The sequence below is a fragment of the Lepidochelys kempii genome, chromosome 2, assembly GCF_965140265.1.
Source record: "Lepidochelys kempii isolate rLepKem1 chromosome 2, rLepKem1.hap2, whole genome shotgun sequence".
In the NCBI taxonomy this organism is placed as follows: Eukaryota; Metazoa; Chordata; order Testudines; family Cheloniidae; genus Lepidochelys; species Lepidochelys kempii.
Window position 1 is genome coordinate 196,176,688 of NC_133257.1, and position 17,443 is coordinate 196,194,130.

The 17,443-nt window shown below is 39.9% G+C and overlaps 1 protein-coding gene across 9 annotated transcripts in view; it reads right to left on the reverse strand.

The window, feature by feature from the left end:
- RBMS3 (RNA binding motif single stranded interacting protein 3) overlaps positions 1 to 17,443 on the reverse strand; it is a 919,857-nt gene that overhangs the window by 98,753 nt on the left and 803,661 nt on the right. The window lies entirely within an intron of this gene.

A 17,443-nucleotide genomic window follows, 5' to 3' on the forward strand; every position in this document is an offset into this window, starting at 1 on the left:
GCAGACCTTAAAAGACTATAACAAATATTGTTGAAAAAATAATCAGCCTACACAGAATGTTAACTCGCTATAGTGGGATAGTAGGGTCAGGCATTTATTTCTGTTATGTTAGACACGTATTCATGACCAGCATTTGTTTGAGGATAATAATGGCTTTATCAAAGCAGCTCTCTTTTTTTATTATAGAAACTTTGCAAGAATCTTTTTTGGGAATAAGTGTTTTCATGATTTCTGTGTTTTTCAGCACCCAACGCTTAAAAATCTGCATAAATAAAATAAAAGAAGACTTTTGCCAAACACAGTCCAATTACCTTTGTTTTCCTATAACTCTGTCCAGTTTAAGAGAGGTGGCAGCTGATGCGCCTCCTTACCTTCCTGACTGGAGATCTGTTCTCTGAGACTACAATAGTTATCAAGGCTAGTGTGCTGCTGAACTACGAACGCTCAAAAAGCTACAGATCAGAAAATGGAACTCATAATAGAATCTCCAATGAAGATATTAACACAAACAACATAGGTACAACAGGAAGGGAACTTTGTGTCTTGGTACCTTCTCCCAACTACCCAGCTTTAGAAATAGGCTTTTAAACATTATTCAGCCAATGCTACAAATTAGGGTTTTCAACTTTCAAACAGCACAAAACCAAATACCCCGCCCTACCCCCTTCCCCACCCCTACCCTGAGGCCCTGCTTACAGCTCACTCCATCCCCCCTCCCTCTGTAGCTTGCTCTCCCCCACCCTTACTCACTTTCACTGGGCTGGGGCAGGGGGTTGGGGTGAGGGCTCCAGCTGGGGGTGTGGTCTCTGGGGTAGGGCCAGGGATGAGGGGTTTGGCGTGCAGGAGGTGGCTCAGGGCTGGGGCAGGGGGTTGGGGTGTGTGTGGGGGAAGGCGCTGTCTCTGGGAGGGAGTTTGGGTGCAGTAGGGGACTTTGGGCTGGAGCAGGGGGTTGAGGTGCGGGGAGGTATGGGTTCTGGGCTGGGGGTGCGGGCTCTGGAGTGGGGCCAGGGATGAGGGATTTGGGGTGTTTTTTGGTCAAAAAACAGAATCCTGTAACCCTACCACTAATGCATTTTCTATCTGGAATTTAGCCCTTCTGTGTCCCCAATCCACAAAGGGGTGGTGGGGGGCAAACCCTAATCATTTTAGTTCTGCAACTGTTAGGCTGCTTCTCCCCTCTCACTCTGCCCAGAAATGATCATCCATGCAAACTGATACATGCATCAATATTTGTACCAAACCTCAAAGGGTTTGATTCTAATAAGCCTCAAAACAATGCTTCTCATCTGAATCTTGTTGAAACTGTCTGAAATCTCTTGGGTCTGCAGATTTGGAATGGAAAACTTATGAGAAGTGAGCTTCTTGTAATACTTCCAATTTTTCTTCATCCTGGTTGGGTGGAAACCCCACAAGAATAGACATTCTGACAGTATTACAACACCTCCACTTATGACTGCCACCTGGAAGTGCAGAAATCACCCCCCCCCCAAAAAAAAGAGGGGGGCAGGAAAATTAAGCAGTTTTTTAGTTAAAAAGGTGTTATTTATTTTAAGTTTCCGGAAGTTCTCATAATATTTGAACAGCTCATCCATGCACAGTAACAGGTAGATCAAGAAGACTCACAGATATAAATCACAGGTTTAAATTGTCCTCATTTGAAAACTGTAACAAAGCAACAGGACAAACAGAGGCTTCAACATTAGAACCACACTGTTTCAGTGGCATGGGATCCCTTTAGCTACATCTGAAGCTGGAATTGCTTTGTTTTCTTTCAAGTGCCCATTTTACGGGGCAGTAATTTCCAGGATCACTTGAAAATTGAACTGCAGGAAACAATATTAGTATAGGCGGGAAGATGGACTAGATGACCTCAGAAGCCTTTTCACACCTTTGACTTCTATTATTGTATCAGGTTTTAGTACAGGCAATGCTCAGCCAGCCATTTAAAATTTAAAATAATGAAAGTTTAAATGCCTCAAGGTGGCTGTGGGGATTCTCTCTGCAGATGGCCAGCTTCCAAGGGTCTGATTATCCCTCACTTACACCAGCTTTACACTGATCTATCTCCAACAATTTCAGTGCAGTCCCTCATAATTTACTCTGGTGTAACTGAGAGGACAATGCTAAGATAGCACTGGAGAAAGATTTATTGGAGTCACTTCTGAAGCTTCAAAAGCTTTTTATTTTAATATATATATGTATATGTATTTAATATATGTATGTACACAACACATGAATTTGCTATGTCATGCTTTTTCTAGTGATTGATATATATCTATAAAATCTGCATAAATACAATAAAATAAAAGAAGACTTTTATAGATATATATCAATCACTAGAAAAAGCATGACATAGCAAATTCATGTGTGGCGTACATGCATACACCATAACTACCAGCTAACCACATGTAGGTGGCATCGGCACATGCACGTTTAGGTAGTACATTACCAACTGGTATAGAAAGGTGGGAGGTCATATGGTTTATTACATCATCTTTTCTGTATACTAGTAAACCACAAATGGGAGGCGGTCGCAATTTCTGGCTTTCCAGATATCCATCAATACCATTTTACAGCCTCGTCGTTGTTAGTATGGACCTGCCTAAAGCTGACTAAGAAGAGAGTGGCACAGATCACTGAGTGATATTTCAAAACAACTCTGTCCTTGTCTAGAGAAAGAAATGCACTGACTTGACTATAGGGACACAGGGACATGCACATGATACCCTTCACAGCTAGATTTCTGTTTGGGAACGTTCACTCCTCTTTAGCAAATTAGAAGGAATTATGACAAACAGATCAACTCACACAAATGCAATCAGAGCATTAATGCAACGTATGGACTGAAAGTCTGGTTTTGTCAGGAAGGGAGAGCCTGGCTTATTTATGACACAACACATTATTTTAATACAACACCTTACACCCAGCAGGACACCAAAACCCTTTACCAAACTATATTGGCATATACTCTACTATAGTATTTATTTAGCCACAGCCGGGACAAGATGTTGCAGCCAACACAAAGATATAAAGACACAAATACAATAGGCTTGATTCTGTCAGGCCAGAGGGGTGGAATGTCAGGGAGCCAATTCCCCGATTCTTAGAGCCAGCTCTGAACCCCATGAAAAATACATTTGCTTCCTAGCAGGTCCTGAATGGGCCCTACACCAGCGACAGAGGCATAATGTAGCTAAACTCTGACAATACCATGACCCCACACCCTAACATGACTTTACACTACGGTGTGGGGATAGCAGACACAGGGACTGGAGCTAACACATCTGTGCCAGCAAAGTTCCCCTCCAAAGGAGGAATTCTCTGTTGGCAAGTTGTGTGGCCAGTTCTTGGTTCCTTTGTACCTCGCAGAATGATAAAGTGGGGCCAGATGAAATTATAGAATCTAGCCTTAAATGTCCAGAATTTGCTTGATTGTTTTTAAGAAGGGAAGGAAAGGGAGGCCTCAACCCAAGGGATTTTAAAAAATAGACTTGACAAACCCTACTTAATGTACAACAGAGAATAGTTCTGTATGGGAGACGGATTTGTTGGCCTACAAGAATAATTCTCCTCTCTCTTTTATGTCTACTGTTCTGTGAAATGGAGACAAATCTCTCCAGCTGAAACAATGGGAGGGTTTTTTTTTTTTCAAGTTAGGCAATAACTATTTAAATGAGAATTCGACGAAGATAGTGGGTATCAAGCACCCATTCTTACACAATATTCCATGAAGAGATTTTAACAGTCATAAATGGTTAAGGGTTTTACATCTCATCCACAAGAGCACCTCCAGCAGCATAGCGTACCCATAGTACCCTGCTGGGACTAATTTATAGAGACAAGTACCAACTATGTAATTATACCACAGTTTCCTGCAGCACCTGGGGTTTCCTTGGAGGGCTCCCATCCAAGAACTGACCAGGCCCAACCCTGTGTAAACTTCAAAAATCTGACAAGAACTCAGCATCTGAAATGCTCTGAGTTATTCAGGGCAGGAAACCAGATGATGTGACTATATCAAAAGCTAGCTAACTAGCGAGCCAGTGGAGGGGCTGCTGTTAAAGCAGCATGACAAATGGAAAATATTGGTAAGGCAAACAGGCAATATTTTGGAGAATCTATGAAAGGCTCCATTATTCATGTTAGATCCTGGCTGAAAGAGGAACACAGCCGCCTGGCATCACCATGATCAATGAAAGGGGAATGTTAAGCCAACTCTAGTTCTTATGTTACATAGCTCAACTCAAGCAGGGGAAAGTGTGCAAGTCCTGAGCACATGCATTTCCAAGTAATGCTGCACACTGATCTGGCAACTCTTGAGCATATGTCCTCCAAACAATGCACAGATGTCTATGTTTGTACAAACTTAGATATATTTTCTTACTTGAACAGGGAAGCACTGCCAAGGAGAGAGGCAGAGAGTCATTTAATTGCAATAAGAGACATGAAATTCAAGAAAGATTTTGAACAACAAAAAAGTAGCATGAGGAAGCGAGATCCACATCTCTCAATCAAGTGCTATTCTATGCCATTTTAGGGACAAAAGGTTGATACAGGTCAGTGTTTCTTGTTATGCTGGGATTTATCATAATCTACATAGATTACATGCTGGATCCGCTGGCAGAGGTGACCCATTGCCATACAATAATCTGCATTTAGAATTGCTCAGAAAAGGTGCTGCATATATTTTAGGAAAAAAAGGTTTTCTGCTTTTTGTTGGAAAGTAGTTTCAACAAAAAAATGGAACCCAGCGGACAGCCACAGAGTAACTTCTCCAAGGCACAGTGTAATTAACTATGTAAATATTCAGTGTCATGACACTGCGTTATCTCACGTCACCCTGGCACAAAAGCCATGAAATGTGGCTCACATCACAGGGCTCTGGCTGCCCATACCGAACTTAACAAAAGTATAGATAATGCTCATTTTGGCACATTTGGGAAGGAATTTGGGTATTTCAGAGGTCTTTATCAGTGCTTCTGAGAGCGTGATATCCACAGGTTCATATTAGTCTTGATTTATTACAACGTGCTAATGAAAGTAAAGTATTCAAAAGGCGTGTCTTCTGAAGTTCAGTTGGTGGTGTGGAATATACAGTGCAGCAGGGATATGGCAGCAGCACTGTGACTAGGCCTTACATTTAAACTTTGCCGTTTGATAGGAGTTAACCACAGTTTTATTTACGTATATGAGTAACTGGGTGAAATTCTATGGCTTTCGTTATGCAAGTCTGCTTAGATAATCTAATACTTTCTTTTGGCCTGAAAATTTGGCCTAATATTTCCTGTAAAAACATAAAGTGAAGGGTAAGAACTATGATAGTTGTGCATTTTTAAGAGAAATTTGGTTAATGGGTGAAATTTGGGGAAATGGCTATAAAAGAATTAAGAGTTTAGAAAAAAACCCAGCAACTCTGGAAAAGTTGGGTAGGGAGTCTCCTACTTTTTTCCAGAACCCTTTTGAATGCATGCACACAGATACACATCTCAGAGACATGTGACAGTTGCCAGGCATGTGCCGAATCTTGTTCTGATTTTAAAATGTTCAGAAGTTACGGTCAAAAAGAGGTTTTGCTCCATAAAAGCTAGTGCTGCCAACCGCTGCAGGACAAATCCCTAGTCTCATGCTGAGCCCTAAACTGTGGTTTCAGATGAGCTTTCCAGCAGCAGACGATGGCCGTGCTCATGGGCAGTGGACAGACCTGCTCTGGTGCAGCCATGCAAGGAAAGCAGAGACTTCTTGCTTGTCCCTCTGCTATTGCAAGCCAGTGAAAGTCTCTCTCAGAATCTGGTGCTCAAGGGGAAGAAAATGATTGTATATAGGCAGGGAGGGGCCAAAAATGGGACCAATGTCATTGTTTTGTGGAGGATGGAAAGCCACACCATGGAGGACTAGGCTGCACGGAGGCGGCAGGTGTAGTCCTAGAGTGGGAGAATCCCATTTATTTAGATCTCCTGGACACAGACCCTGGAGAATGAGATCAGCAGTCCCACAAAGTAGAAACCGGACAATCTTGCTGCATGTAAGTGGGGCAGAAGGAAAGGGAGTGCCTTTCTCCCAAAGGAGCAGCAATGCATCAGGAAGCACAGCAGCTGTGCTGTCAGAAAAGACCAGGATACTCATCAATGTTTCTGTCAGCCTCATAAGTATAGTGCCGCTCCCACAGTCCTGAGCCACTGAGAGATGCCCATCTCCCTACTGCATTCAGCCCCAATGCATGCTTTAAGAGGAAGGGTCTCCAGCCTTTCCAGGATCAGAGCCATAATTAAAAATATTCTATTTTAATGCAAGCTTTCTTAAGAAATAAATGCATAAAAATAGGAAATACAGGAAAGAAAATATCTGCCATTACACCATATCAGCAGAGCTATTTCAAAGTAAAATGCTTTTCAAAGGGTTCCATGAGATCTCACTGGTGCTTTAAAGATAACAAAATTTACCTTAGAAAAGGGAAAAAAATCTCACTCAGGTATTGTGGTTATCAGTTTAAAAAAGTAACTGTTTAGAAACCATTCAAAGCATAACAACAACACGAGAAAAGTATCAAAGGTAGAAGGGGTTGTACTAGATGTGAGAAATTATTTGTATTTCAAATACCTCAAGAGGATGGTGTGTGGGAATCTTTTAAAAATATTTCTGCTGTGGTTTTCGTTTGCTCCTGCTGGACATTTCTGAATTCCCTGATTGTACTTTTACCTTTTCCTTATTGTTTGGTATGAATAATGTGGGCTGAAAATATATTTTAGCAGCCCTTTCTGTGCTCTTGCCAATCTTTCTAAACTTTGACATAAAATAAAACGTAGTGTGAATATTTTATAAGTGTTCATATTTTGAATTGATAAGCAGAGCGACTTATTGTATGGCTTGCTTGCTTTCCTTTTTTATTTGTTTGTATTTAAAGATATTTTTGATCTCTTCAAAGCCCACGGGAGATGTGGCATTTCTCAGTGCATCTGGAATGATTTTTTAATGATGCTCACCTTTTAGAAAAGTCAGGGGTCCGGTGCTCAATAGACCAAGTTAGTGTATTAAAACAATATAAGCTCCTCGAGGCAGGGGGTGCATCTTTGCTGGCTTCTTACATGGCAGTAACTGTAATGGGGCCCATCACCCTTTCCAAGGGAGAAGCTCTAAACTTGGGAAATGCTTACAAGGGGCCTGATTCAAAATCCACTCAAGTCAATGGGAGTCTTTCCATGAACTTCAGTGGTCGTGATTCAGACTTTCAATCCTGGGAAAGAAGTGGAACCAACATCAACATCAGGGATATTAGAGGCTGGTTGGAGAAAAGGTTGTGATGCTGTTGTTGTTCAGTGGTAAAATCCTGACCCCCATTTAAGTAGATGGCAAAATTCCCATTGGCTTCACAGTCCAGGAGCAAGGATTTCACCAAAGGAGTTCAGGGGAGGGGAGAACCGAGGTTGTATTTTTATTTTCTTCAAGCCATTTCTTCATTCTTCCCACCTGTCCATTACTGAAAGGGGTTCTGTGCATTACTGTTACAGTTCTTGCAAGATAGCAATGTTTCAGACTTAGTGGCTTTAGAAAGACTGATTGTATGGATAGACAGCATTAACAAGCCATAGGGCGAGTTAATTATGTCTTCGCACAGCAATGGATAATATGCAAAACAGGACAGAATCTCTAGCTGAGAAGTGGCTGTGATAATCCCCACCAAATCTTGGTAGTCCATTGGAAACGTTTCACGTCAGGAGGACAAACTCAATTAAGCTGAAGAATCTAAAAGTTCTAATTGGTTATTAATACAGAGGCTCCTTATTATGCATTCACCTGAGCTTAGATGAATTCTTATAAAGAGCGTCACTAAGCTGCAAACGAGGCTGGTAATGCTGAGAAGAGCCTTGGTACATGCAAAAATCTACATCTATTCATGAATATGTATTTTGTAAAAGAATGAGAAGGGTGAAAGCTTCTCATTTTCATCTAGCGAATCCCATCTTGCCATTTCAGGAGTGCTGAAACTTTTTCTATTTGAGAGAATGTGAGGAAAGATTGTCTTATCTTCTTCCCATTCACAATCATGTTGCATCTATATGGCAATGACAGCAAGTTCTTACACAGAAAAGTAAAACTAGGAATGTATCTGTGTATTTTAACTGTTTTCAGTTCATGTTTGAGAAGCAGGTACTTTTGTTCTTCATTTAATCTACTCCAATCAGTTCAGTTTCCCTCAGCTAGAAATAAGGAAGCCAGTCAGCTCTGCATGGATTACTAGCAAGTGCTCTGTGGGCTATCACAGACCATTTCAACCCTCCCCGCTCCCAGTTCTGCTGTTGTATCACAAAACAAGAAGGAACAAGCCATTGATAAACCAAGAAACTCCCAATACTGCACAATCAATGATTTCTTTGGAAGACTAATTCACAAAAAGTAGAGCTAATTTATTTTTCATCCTTGGACAATCTTATTCCATATTGAAAAACAGTAGTAAAAGAGATAGGTTTAGAATTACATTGGAAATTCAACGTTTTGGGAGCTTAATTTCTACCCCGCCCCCCGCTCCCCAATTTTGGAGATTGTCAACTGTTTCTTCGTACGCAGGTATCATCAAATGTCCAGCTGGAACATTTTATTTGAGCACTCGCCTCCCACAAAGCACAACTGATCTCTGTGTGATCTGAGGAAATCTCATATCATCCGACAATAAATCAAGAGTAGTTTTCAGCCAGTCTGTAACTGGTCCCATTCGTGTAAGTAATATTTCAAGGCTGTGAGACTGGTATATGTAGGATACACCTGTGCTGTGACACTGTGGCAGAATAACTCAAATTGAGGTCCTGATCCTGTAGTTGCCTTCACATGAGCGGACCCAACAGGATTCTGCCTGAATCCTAATAGTAGAAATGCTCATCCTAAATGTCTTGCTATGGTCTGATCCTGCAAGATGCTGAGCACTTTGGTTTCCATGCAGCAAAGAGCTTACATCCTTAACTTTAACAGGGTTATTATGCACTTAAAATTAACCATGTGCTTATGCACATTGCTGAACTGGGACCTTTAATGAGGCCCTTACATTTTCTTTTATCTTAGAGTTTAAATTTCAACTTAGTTTTAATTTATTTTAACATTGGTTAAAACAGAAAATAAACAACAACAACAACCCCTCCGTGGATACAAGTCAGTTCTGCAATCCACAGATTAAAACATGATCAGAGACATTATAGTTTATCTTGTAAAAGGGAGTATTTAAAATATAATTAGAACAATGCACAATAAGAAAAGAGCAGAGTAATTATGAAAAAGTGATTACTGTGCATAAGCAGTAGCTGATTTCTAGGCCACCAAACGTTTGCTGAATTAAATGTTTTTGTTTTGTTTTTTTTAAAGAAAATAACCAAAAGCATTAGTTCACATTATGGACCAGCAGGATGTAAAAAATGTAAAACAATTAAACAGTTTAAGTAAAATGAGGGTCAAAAGTATCCAAAACAGAAACTAGCTCAAGTCCTACAAGTTAATTTGGTAAAAACATTCTGACCTATGATTCTGTATAGTAAGGACCTGATCTGCATCTGGTGCAAAACAGAACAGCTCCATTATTTTGAATGGAGTTACACCAACTCACTCCAGCTGAGGATCTGTTCATCATAATACATTCTGATAATTAAACTTAGTTTTTTGAAGCCTCTGCCCCTTTTCCTTTCTTCTATAGAGAAAAGCTCAACAATCCCACATTTTAAAGTTAATTGCTTCTGAGGCACTGCTTATATAATATGTTTATTAAAGCTTGTCAGCAATTTTCTGTCAAAAATCTTTTTCAACAGAAAGTACCTTTTTGACCAAAATGAAAAAACCTCTTGACAGAAAAAAGAACAAGTTTCTTCTCCTGCCATTTTCATTGAAAACATGCAAAATTTTCTGCAAAATTTTTTTTAAAAAATGAAAATTTTTCATTTTTTCCTCAAAATATATGCACTTTTTTAATCAACTGTACTTCTCGTGATATTACTTATTGACTAGTTTGCTGCTGTTCGGTTGCATTCTTCTACATTTGCATTGCTTTCCTGCATTCTTTGTTACTGATACTGCTTTATCTAAATTATTCAATGGTCCAATCACGATGACATCAGCTACTAAGACCTGATGTTGAGTTGCTTCACACTAAGTTAAAAGGATAGCTGTTAAATAATAAAATAATTTAATGTAACTATAGTGCATTTGTAGAAATGCTTTATAAAATCTATAGTCAAAATTACAAAAAGTTACCAGACAAGCTACCAGGATGATGAGTGGCAGCAGAAATCCTTAACATATACAGATGACGGTACAACAAGCTGTCACTAATTCATGCTCAAATGCTTCCTTGCCATCTCCTGCAGGGGAGACATGTAGGGCTGCTATATGTACAGGCAATTGTAAATAACGTTCTGCTGTCTTTTAAACTATCTGTGGATTTACACAGTTCTAATTCTGAAACAAAACAATGGGTTAATGTTGCTTTTGGTTTTTCCAGAAGGCCCCTTTGCAATATAATTGTATAACGTGGGGAAACAGCTTTATATAACAGAAAAGTACCCCAAAGCGACAATTAAAAAGAGAACAGCTGTTTGGCTAGAAACGAAAAAGAGCGAATAACTTTTGATAAACTATATTGTAGCTTAAGTCATTATCTCCAGTTCACCTCTCTGTCTTAAGAAATAGGAAACCATCCTTTCATCTTTTTCTGTAGCAATTTCTTCCAAAGTACACAAATACATTAGAAAAGGAAAGTAAATCTCAGAGGAGAAATATTATGTCAAGCAGCAAGCTGATGTTTCTATTCTAGAGAAACAAATTATTTAGAAAAGATAAAAGAGTTAATTGTGTGTGCACTTTGGGGGAGACAGCATGCTAGCTAAGGAGCTCAAGCCAGCTCTTATTGCAGTCAATGGAGAGACTCCATGGACTCCAATGGAGGAGGGTTGCCAGATGTCTGGTTTTTGACCGGAAAGTACAGTCAAAAAGGGAACCTGGTAGTGTCCGGTTAGCCATAGTAACTGGCCTCCGCCACCAGGGGAGGGGAAGGGGCAGGAAGAGCAGCAACTGCTACTGGAGCCTGGAAGAGCACTCAGGGAACAGCTCCTCCGGCAGAGAGAGGTACCAGCGGCTCCCCTGTCCTGTCCTGCCCTGAGCATGGCTCTCCCCTGTTTTGTCCAGCCCCAGTCTCTCCCCCACCTCCAGAGTGTGGTTCTCCCTCCCTTTTCCACCCTGCCAGAGTCACCCCCACCCCCAGAGTGCGGCTCTCCCTTGAACATCCTGACCCAGTCACCCCTCCACCCCTAGAGCCCTGATCAGCTGCCAGGGGGACACAGGTGGAGAGTGCAGAGTGTGATGGTGTGGGGGGAAGAGGAGCTGGGGGAGGCAGGGCCTCGAGGGAAAGAGGTGGAACAGCGAGCGGGGGAGGTTCTGGTGCTCAGTGTCCGGTTTTCACAGATTAGAAAGTTGGTCATCCTACAATGGAAGTTGGATCAGGCCTCAATCAAAACTGTGCTTTATCATATCATTGTGGAAACCCAAAGAAATGTTTGTTAGAACTGGTTAGAAACTGGAATTTCCATTCTGCAAACAATTCTGACATTTCTAAATTTGTTTTCATTCAGAATCAAATGAAAAAGTTGAAATTTTGAAATTGCTCTCAAAACAAAAATATAAAAATGATTTGGAACTATCAAATGTTTCATTTCAATATTGTCAAAATGGTTTATTTTTATAATATCAAAACATTATGATATATTAAACATAATATATCTAATATTAAATAATAATATTTAAAATGATATTTTAAAGTAATATTTACAATATTTTGATATAACAGTCAAAACAAACAAGAAAGTCAAAACAGTTCCTGCAAAATGTTTTGATTTTAACAAAACTTTTTCCAAAGAAAACTGTTGATACAAATTTTTTTCGACCAGTTCTACTGTTTCTCCCTTGTCAGATGGGTAACAGGAATTGATGCTGAACAGGATTAAACAGATTTATGTGTGGGAATTGCATTCCAGAGCAGGCACTTCAGAGGCTCAACAATAAGGAGTACTTGGATTTTTCTTTTATATTAAACTATAGGCCTGAATCAAAGCCCATGAAAGACTCCTGTGACTTCAGTGGGATTTGGATAAGGCTATTTTGAATGGAAATTTAATGAACTAAACATTTCTTTCCTGTTAAGCACTTGTGTTGATTTTGGCACCAGTCTCAGAGGCCTTGGATGGGAGAGATTACAAAGTGTAGCAATTCCTTCTCTCGCCACTTTCATTGCTTTTGTGTTAAATATCACTTTGCACTAACACTAAAACGTAAGAAACTTCAAACCCAACTAATCTTACGTTAAATGTTTCTTTGGAAGGGGAAGGGCATACCCACATTCTGAAGGTACTGGTCAAATGTATGTTAATTTTACAAATGTAAAAGTCCTTCTAAAGAAGGATTCTCCTCTCACTAATGTATATACTAGTGTATATCAGGAGTAACTCCACTGAAGTCAATTGAGTTGAATCAGTGCAAAACTGGTGTAACTGTAAGTGAGAGCGGAATCAGGTTATGTGCGCCATTGCGTGGAACCGATGACTTCAGACGTTACTGGTAGAAGGGGAGGGTTACAGGAGTGAACTCTTAGGGTGTGTCTACACTTTGAGCTGGGCATCTGATTCCCAGCTTGAGGAGACATACTTGCAACAGCTTTCATCAACCTACCAGGCTAAAATTAGAGTGTACCCATAGCAGCATGAGCAGCAGGATGGACTAGCCACCCCTAGTATGTGCCTAAAGTCTCGGACAGGTATGTACTCAGGGCAGCTAGCCCATCCCACTACTCGACCTGCCGCATTTACTATCTATTTTTAGCAAGCTAGCTTGATGAGAGCTACCACAAGTATGTCTCCTCAAGCTGCGAATCACACCCCCAGCTCAAAGTGTAGACATGCCCATAGTTGTGTTTTTAAAATGCCTCAAGAAGCACTTAAATGAAAAGAGCTCTCCTTTCTATTGAATGAATACACAATCAAAATAAATAAACAAATCATGCAGTATGTGGGGATCATTCCATCCACTTCGGTTTGATAGTATTACAGGACAGGACCCATATCCCACTAAAATTTGCAGAATGTATTTATAGAAACTGGAACCTAGCCAGGTCACTGGAATTGCAGCAACTGTCATGATGGGATCCTAAATGGCCAAAAGGGGTGAGGGAGTTGGACTTAAGCCTTATTGAAAAAGGACAAGAGCACACTGGACCAGAACATTAGATCAGTTCAGATTCAGAGGCAAGAGTACTAACTACTGACTCACTGTAAACACTTCCTGCATATGTGAAACTTCATGTGTTATTTAAATATTCTATTTTATCTGTGTTGTCTCATTTGATTCTGTTACCTTTATCAGCCTTATTCAGTAATGCCCATCAGAGCCTGATCAATATCATTAAAAACCTGAATGTTGCCTGTACAATATGTAAGAAACAACACCTTAGCCTTCCATTTTTAAGGACTTCTGTGTGGAACCCAGGCCCCACATACCTTATTTCATGTCACAGTGACTAAGCAGAATGCTTGAGAAAAGAAAAGCGGTCGCATCTTTTTTTTGGCAGAGGTGCAAACAATTGGCAGAATAACAGCACTATAGTTTCCTATCCTGGATCTTATCCATTTGCAATGATTTGCTATTGGACAGCTTCCCTAAGAAGAAAAAGTGTTTTGCATGAGTGACGTAGATTTTGCATGAACTGACGAGAGATGCATTTTCTTTCAGATTATTACTGGGGATTCTGTTTCCTTGGTTTCTATTACTTATTTATTTTTATCAGCTTTAATGTCTTTTAGCTTCCTATACAAATTGTTATTTTATGCATGAATTAGTCTCTATAAATTTGAGCAGAAGTTGGTTATCTCAATGGCAATGAAATAAACACAAACGTTACAAATACCCATAAAAGCTTTTTTTAAAACAGTATCATTTATTGTTTTGCACCTTCCTTTCCCATCTGACTAGGTGGCCACAGAAAAGTATGCCACACATATTTTTGCTATGTGTAACAAAGAAGTAAGCCATGAGGATCATGAGAAGCAAGTGACAGCTGGCCCATCCAAAACTCCGTGAAGTCAGTGGAAAGACCCAGACTCTTAGATTTTGATTTGCACAAGGAGCTGTGAAGAGGACATCAGTTGTGTAGAAATCTCTTTGAAGGAACATTTCCTTTTTTCCTTCAGTATTTGAATTTTAAGGTCGAAGCCCAAAAAATTATGAAGGGTGGTGTTTTATTGGTTGCTTTGGGTTTAAACTGAACATTAGAATTTCTAGATATTAACAACAGTATGCAAAGAATGTGAGAGCCAATTTCTAACCTTTCATGAGGAACAGACTGATTTACAACAAAGAATCACACATGGGGATTTGGTTTCTTATTTTATTGACTCTCAGCCTAGATAAACATTACGCTAAAAGGACATATACTGTAGATCTGAACTGGAGACTGCTTTTATTACTTATTAGACTGAAGCCTCAGTTCACTATTGATGAATGAAAACATGTTCAGCACAAAAACTTGTGGCTAATTTTGATAATAAATAATAATAAACTTTTATTTTGAACAAAAAGCAAACTTAAACCAAATTACCTTAAGAACATTCTACCTTTGATTCCATTTAACTACAAGGAGTCAGATCCTCATCTGGTATAAAGCAGCTCGACACCATGACTTCAGTTGTGCTATGCCCATTTATACCAGCTGAGGATCTGGCTAAGATCTTTTCTATTTTGTAGTGGGAACAAACTCAACTAAGAAAACTCTTTAACTGTAAACACAAAGCTGTCCTTCAAGACCTCACACAAGATGGCCTCTATAAGACTATGGACTTGCACAAGAAAGAATGAACTCAATAAACCTTTTTGCCCTCTCCTGCAAAGTCAGAAGTTATTTTATTTGGATGAAAAGGGTGCTCGCGTATTTCTTACTGTTCAATTATTCTGGAATACCAACAAAGTCAGTTTCATCACAGGATATCAGCAAATTTTAAATGATCTCATGTATGGTAATTTATAACAGAAAATCAGGTACAAATAGTGTGTGATGCTTTCTCGTTCCCCTCTAATAGAAATAAAATGAGTCCCTGGTTATGGGTGACCTTACTTGCACCCATTTTACTTTTTACTGTTCTCCTTAGTGCTCTTGGAAGACAACAGCAAATGCAAACCTCTGATCCAATGATGCTTCTGAAAACAATAGCTCAGTGTTTCTGTTTTAAAATCTATTTTTCCTATCCTCATAAACTAAAACTACTGATCACCAAGACTACCTATTATCCCAAAAGGTATTTGGTGAACCATATTTAAACTGACAATCCAGAGGAGAACCGACTAGGACCCATGTAATACCAAGAATAAATTCTACCTCTCCTAATACAAAGCTATTTTATATAACAAATTAATTGGCATTTATAAACAGCAATATCACCATCCCATTTATTCCTATTTCTATCTACCACTGCTAGAGTTAATACCACTAAGAAAAGAAAACACACTTCAAGCATATGTTTTCAATATGAACCAAGGGAAATCTGGCAAAGTGTCTTATGTCCATACAATGGTTTTTTTTCCACCAGTAATAAATGATTGCTGTACATGGACATTTATTTTTCACTAATTAAGGTTGAGTCTTGGCATTCTGTGCTCAGGGTCCAACACATGTATATCATTAATGTCCTGAAAAGCATATACAAACCCAATGTAAAACTGTGTGTGTGTGTGGTGGGGGTGGGGAGAGGCGAGGAAATGGGGACTGCTCTGTTTCACTTCTGCCCATTCATTTATTTGCTTCAGCCATGTATGTTTCAACAATACATTTTGTTTACAGATTGTGGGGAGAGAAACATCTGCTGTGTCTTTGTGAAAGGCCATTGTAATTAAAAAAAATAGACTGAATGTTTCCATTATCTGCAGCTATCCTTGTAGCTTGTTAAAAATGTGTGGCAAAATAGTCTCATGGCAGGAAGGAAGTTTTTGGTCTGGTAAAGATGTAATAATGCATGGCCAAAAAGTAATACAGAGACCGCCACATGAGTATCGTAGCTATAACTTGTTATGGTCACAGCATACACACAGAGCAGTTAGATAAAAACAGAAATGCTCTTTCTGGCAGGTTGCAATGTAACACCACTTTATTTCTTAGAATTCAGAGTGATGACACACGAGACCCCAAAAAGAGAGGGAGAAAAAACGAGCTGACCCCTAAGGCAGCAAGGTACAACTCACCCCACCCTGGTTTAAGCTGCTTCTTACCAGACTCACTGATTACACACTTCTCTACCGACACCCTTACCCTGTAAGCAGGACCAGGAAACCTCTCCCTAGCCTGCAATGCCAACACAGCCCCCAATACACTACACAGCTGTACACTCCCAAAGATAGTGATTTGAAATTTGTCAGCAAAAAAACAAGGCTAGCTTTTTGGTGAAAAATTCATCCCATTTGTTCACCAGCTATAGAGTGCCAAAAAAAATTCAAATTGTTTTGATGAACAGAAGGATACATGTTTTCCCTAAAACTTTAATTGTAAAATGTCCCCATTTTTAAAACCAACTCTACCTGATACCCCATATTCCAATGATGATTATTGGGCACAAGGTAAAACAAACTAGTTTACGAGCATAACACACTGTTAGTGTAACTAAAAGAGCAGAGGTTTGCAGTAAGTGTGAGGGGAAAGGCTGAAGGGGAGATTCTTTTTATTGTTACCGCTCTTTGTTTCACTAAATTCCTCTGGATTCACGGAAAGGCTCCATGCATGTGGTCCTGTAATAGGATACTATGTACTAGCCCACAGAGTAGTGTTTCTTTACTCACTAGAATGCAGAAATGCCTTAAAAGCGTATTTGACCCTGAGTTGGTAAGGAATGTGATCTGGAATAGATTACACAGCAGAAAAAATTTACTAGAGTTGTGACTGACTGACTCATACGGATAGGGGATTTATTTCACCTTGGGACAAAATAGCCAAATGATTCTAAAAGCTACAGACAGCATTATTGTTTTGTTTCACAAACGTTCACTATGGGCCATTATCATCTCCTCCCACAAACCCAAAGGATGGGAAAGCACTTCGAAAACTGCACCAGGCTTAGGGCGTTGAAACTGCTTTCCATTCTCTCCCTTGCAAAAGGGATTAACAGTAGCACAGAACATGGATTGCCCACTGTGCAGAGCCCCAGGGTATACAAGAAATCCCACCCACAACTCTAGGGTCCTGTGTAGACACCAGCAGCCTCTCCATTCAGTTTCCAAGCTCCACTGCAGAAGGCAAGTGGATGCTGCAAAAGTGTGTAGAGCGGTGGTGTGGGACTTTAAAGGTTTCAGAGGGAGGGCATTCCCTGCAAGCTATAGGAGGCTATATGCCTCCTGAAATACCATGTCATGTGGTCTCCTGCTGCGATGATGTGGTTTCACACTC